We start from the raw sequence: 6,000 nt of genomic DNA, 5'->3' as shown, positions 1-6,000 counted from the left end.
TAGTTAGTTATGTCAGCAAACCATGGAGATTTTGTTAACACCGCAAAAAGATGTTCATCAAGAAAATCATCATTAACATGAATTGCTTCACCGGGATTATTTAATATTTAAATATAATCTTCTACTACATTTGATTTCCCTGGTCTATCAACAATAGTAATATTAAATTCATGTAATAATAGCAACCACCTAGTTACCCTACCGCTAGTTAATGGTTTATTCATCAAATATCTTATAGCGGAATGATCAGTATGTACAAAAACCTCATATCCTGTAATATAATGTCTGAATTTATTAATAGAAAAAATTACAGCTAAAAACTCATTCTTAGTAACAGTATAATTGAGTTCAGCGGGTGACAAGTTTTTACTAATGACATAAATAGCATGAGATTGTTTGTCTTATTCCTATCCTACAGTTGTGCCAATAGAAGTATTTGAGGCATCAAAGGAAATGTGGAATGGAAGGGACCAGTTTGGTCCTCTCATAACTGGTGCCAGAACTAATTTTTCCTTCAATGTCTCAAAGGACTCTAGGCAAAATGTAGACCAAGAAAAATCACTACTTTTAGCCAAAAGTCAAAAAAGTGGGGTAGCTATCCTTTAGAAATTCTCAATGAATCTCCTATAGTAGCCTACATGTCCTAGAAAACCTCTCACTTCCCTTTGAGTTTTGGGTATAGGAAGACTCAAAATGACTTATGTCTTTGCAGGGTCAACTTGGATACCTTTGTCCGAAATAAGATGGCCAAGAACTAATCCCGCCTTGCACATTAATTTGCATTTCTTGCTGTAGGAATTTACAGGGTAAGTTCCTCAGACAGAACACCAAAGGACACTGCTCACAAACAGATCACAGATCAATACACCAGTATTTTTGACGTGGTTAAAACCCTCAAAGAGGGAAACAGTCCACGACCTGAGCCAACGTGGCCACTTCAGGCAATTTATTAATAAAAGAATGAAAATTTACATAAGCTTCTCTCATGGACGGTTACCCTACAAATGACCCTCCATGCTCTTTAAATAGAGATCATGGACCAATCGGGTGTTGAGCCACGAATCAAGTGTCGGTAATACCGAGGAGAGAATGAACCGTCGGATCACTACATATCGTGACCGTCGGATTGTAAGTTACAAAATGTACATAGTAAAGAAACACACTTTACCTAACTCTATACTAGACCAAGTTATACTTAACTATTTCCTATATGTCGGAATATCCTAACATCCCCCCTTAAGAACAACTTGGGATAGGATTGAAGGATTTACAAATATGATACAATAGGAGAAGGAAGGAGGCACTAGAGCCTATCCCCCCTTAGTGACAACTTCCTGAACTCCAACCATAAATCGAAGTTTAGTAAACTTCGCCTCTGTGAGAGCCTTTGTAAAGATGTCTGCAACTTGATCATCTGTTGAACAATATTACACTTCAAGAACATGGTTATGAATGAGCTTTCTGATGAAGTGCATGTGCAGTTCAATGTGTTTGTTGCGCTGACGTTGGACTGGATCTTTGCATAGTTGAATGGCACTTTGATTATCACACAAAGTGTAGTCGGATGTTGCTACTGAAAGCCAAACTCTGACAGGATCTGACGAAGCCACAAGGCTTCCTTACTAGCTTCTACGGCACCACGATACTCTACTTCTGCTGAAGAAAGAGAAATGGCACCTTGTTTCTTGCAAGCCCATGTAATAGGTCCTGAACCAAGAGTGAACACATAACCTGCAGTAGACTTCCGATCATCAGGGTCACCAGCCCAATCGGAATCAGTGAAACCAACCACTAGAGGAGCTGCTTCGGCACTGTAATGAATCCCAACCTGAATTGTACCTCGAACATAACGAAGTATTCTTTTAGCTGTTTTTCAATGACTTTCATGTGGGTTTTGCATAAACCGAGCAACAAGGCCAACTGCAAAGGAAAGGTCAAGACGAGTATGGGTTAGATACAAAATTTTTCCTACAATTTGATGGTATAAGGTAGCATCAACTTCAGGAGAAGTACAAGTGACTGAAAGTTTGACTCCAGACTGAAAGGGAGAAGGGGCTGGCTTATAGTCTTCCATGTGAAAATGGCGTAGAATGTCACAGGCATACTTGGTTTGGGAAAGGGAAATACCTTCCTTGGATTGCAAGACTTGAAGACCAAGAAAATAATGTAAGTGTCCTAAGTCTGTCATTCCAAACTTCCTTTTAAGGCTGGACTTCACATGGTTTATAAGGTTGGGATCACTACCAGTGAGGATAAGGTCATCAACATAAAGAACAAGAATGATAAGAGAGTTGCCCACTGTCTTGGTGTAGACAGTATTATCAGAATGACACCTAGAAAAGCCAAATTCTAAAAGAAAGCTATCCATTTTGGCATATCAAGCCCAAGGAGCTTGCTTGAGACCATAAAGGGATTTCTTAAGCCGACATACAAGGCTGGAGTCTGTTTGTATAAAGCCAATAGGTTGTTCCATATAGATTTCTTCATGCAAGTCCCCATGCAAGAAGGCAGATTTAACATCCATCTGATGGACTTCCCATTTGAGAGAGGCAGCAAGGGAAAGAACAAGGAGGACAGAGTTCATTTTGGCAATAAGGGAGAAGGTTTCGGTATAGTCAATGCCTTCAACTTGTGAAAAACCCTTAGCAACAAGACAAGCTTTATGTTTATCAACGTTCCCATCTGGTCCATACTTGGTTTTGTAAACCCATTTGCATCTAACAAGTTTTCGTCCCTTTGGTAGAGGAACAAGATCCCATGTATCATTTGCCAATAATGAACGATATTCTTCATTCATAGCTGCGTCCCAATCTGGATGGCCTAAAGCTTCTACAAAGGTGTCAGGATCATAATTCGCTAAAGCTTGAGCCAGTAAAGAAGAGGCTCTATCGAACTGAGAACGTGTATGTCGCTGATCTGTAGGATCACTAGCAAGATCACCTGCTGCATCCCGAGTAGCACAGACCCAATTTGGAAGCTGAGGAGCTAAAGGAGGATCCTGTGAAGGTGGGGGAGGATTGTCATCCTCTCTTTCATCATCTGAAGAAGAAACATTTTCAAAAGTAGAAGAGATAGGGAGAGGTGGCACATCCGCTGAACCAGGCTTGTAGGCCGATATATTTTCAGCAAACTTTACATCTCTTCTAATGATAACATTTTTGGACTTAAGTGGAATAAGTCTATATCCTTTGACATCTTCAGAATATCCAACAAAAATACATTTTTCACTCTTAGGTTCTAAAGCTTTATGTTTCTCATCTGGAATATGGGCCCATGCTTCACTTCCAAAAACACGAAAGTGACTTACATCTGGTTTAATTGAGCTCCATGCTTCTTCTGGAGTGATATTCTTTAAAACCTTAGTAGGAGTGTGATTTATTATGTAATTTGCACAGTTAATTGCTTCTGCCCAAAAATTAAGACCAAGTCCTTTAGATTGAAGCATACAATTAGCCATTTCCTTTAAGGTGCGATTCTTCCTTTTAGCTACACCATTTTGTTGTGGAGTATATGGAACAGTATGTTTCATTTGAATTCCATTCTCAGTGCAAAAGTTGATGAATTTGTTGTTGACATATTCTCTGCCATTATCAGATCTTAGCTTAAGAATTTGATGTCCAGATTTTTTTTCAACAAAGGCCTTAAAGGCCAAGAACATGTTAAATACTTCACTCTTGAGTTTCAAGAAGTATACCCAAGTGCATCTGGATAAATCATCAATGAAAGTTAAGAAATACTTGTAGCCAGAGAATGAAACAACTGGAAGTGGACCACATAAATCACTATGCACAAGCTATAAAGGGGCTAAGGCGTGCCAAGAGGCACGTTTTTCAAAACTATCCTGATGATGTTTTCCGAGTACACATCCGGAACAAACACCATCTCTGCAAGATACTATTGGAAGACCTGTCACCATATTTTCTTTACATAGATTCTGAAGGGAGAGATAGTTTAAGTGACCAAATCGCTCATGCCAAAGTTTTCTCACTTCATCATTATGAGCAACAAATACCGAGGGAAGATTTGATGACCCAAAGTTGTGAAACTTATACAACCTTGTAGAATCATCAGCAATGCCAGTAGCTAAAATCTATCTAGGATCTCTTAGGTCCTTAATTACAACATCGTGAGGTGAAAATTCAACGATTTTACCTTCACCTGAATGAGTTATCTGATATACAGATAGAAGGTTGCAGGATAAGGTTGGAACACATAATACATCATTAAATTGACCATTGTCTATATGAACAGTTCCAGTCCCTACAACACTAAGAGATCTATCATCACCAACATATATATTTTTGGTGTTACAATCATTTAAAGAAGAAAACATGGCTTTGTTTTTGGCCATGTGATAAGAAGCTCCAGAATCAATGAGCCACTCATGAGAATGAGAAGAAGAAGATACATTTAGTGCATAGCCAGACCGAGATGCTTGACAACCACATGCAGAAAGTGCTATTCCTAAAGATGAAGTTGAAGTTGAAGAGTGCTCCAAATGGATGTTATGCTTCTTCATTGTTGCTTCCAAGGCTTCCATCTTCTTAAAGCATTTGGATTCTAAGTGGCCATCTCGATTACAAAAGTTGCAATGTCTATCAGTCTTCTTCCCTTTGTTTTTATTTGTCTTATCATTTTGTTGAAATGATTTTTCATTTTGAGGTTGAAATTTCTTAGGACCCTTGTTTGGTTTAGGACCATTCCTTTTAGGATACAACTTCTTAGGATTCTTTGAATTTGGTTGCTGCTGGGCGACTAACGCTTTCTTAGAAGAGTTTCCAAGATGAAGAATACCAAGGTGTAAGAGTTTTTCTTGTTCTCTTATTAAAGAATCACAAAAGGAATCAAACGAAGGGGACTTGTAGGCTTGTCCTTGAGAAATGAAGGCTTCTCTTGTAGAATGGAAGGTGGAAACAAACACAGAATAGGCTGGTCCCAACTTAGTAAGAATGGAATAGATAAGGTTACTATCTTCTTTCTTAACCTTAACACCTTTCAAGAGAAGTCTAAGGGTCTTGAACTTGGACAAAAAATCTTCAATGCAAGAAAAATTATTGGGGTCCAATGTAAGCAACTCATTTTCGAGTTGATGGGCTTTAAGTTCATTTTTAATTCCAAAAACTTTAGTGTTTTGTTTCATTGCTTCCTCAGGAGTATCAAGTTCTGCAATATGGAATCTAAGATCTGGAGAAATAGACATCCCTATCAACCCTCGTGCTTGATCTTGCCTATTTTCCCATTTAGCTGCCTTATCTTCATCTTTCGGTTTGGTTTCTTGGCCTGAGGCTATTTTGTAGAGACCTTTACTTCTAAGTAAATCCACAATGTAGGACCACCATTGGAAGTAGTTGGTGTTGTCAAGAATAACTTGGCATGGACTTTCCACTTTAACAGAAACTGAAGCTATAGATACTGAAACTAAGTGTTCCAATGGAAAGATCTTGAAAAAATAGGTTGGTTAAAAAAAAACGGCTCTGAAAATGGCTTCCAGATGAAGAAGTTATGGCTTTTTGAAGAAAATTTGATGAAGATGCCGACGAAGTGCGGGAATATGCGGAAATGAATGATAATGTTAAAAAAAAATCCGCCCCTTTCCAAAATTAATCTAATTAGCTCAACAAAAAGAAGACTTGAACTCAAGACCTCTACTCTCATAAAGTAGCTTTGGACCAAGTGAGCTAAACTAAAAGTTTAGTAATTTTTGGAAAAGAGGAAGGGTTTTTTTTTTTTTTAGTCGCTGAAGCTTTGGGTTGCGTGCTTACTTTGAGAAAGCTCTTTTTCCCTACAAAACAAAAAACACAAAACCCAACATGGACATACAAAAAAATGAACCTTACGGCTCGATGATAGCTTTAGCCGGAAACTAAATATTTTCCTCAATGTTTCTGATTTTCTGAGATCACACTAAGGCACAGCAGAAAAGAGCATACGCATGAGAAAAATCCTTCCTTTCTGTTTCTCATTTGCCCAGATCAGACAGAGTCGCGGGGAAAAGAGCAT

Source organism: Pinus tabuliformis, chromosome 9 (assembly GCF_031772625.1).
Source record: "Pinus tabuliformis cultivar Carrire ecotype Pingquan chromosome 9, CPIR1, whole genome shotgun sequence".
Classification (NCBI taxonomy): domain Eukaryota; kingdom Viridiplantae; phylum Streptophyta; class Pinopsida; order Pinales; family Pinaceae; genus Pinus; species Pinus tabuliformis.
Note: the sequence above shows the minus strand (reverse complement) of the source record.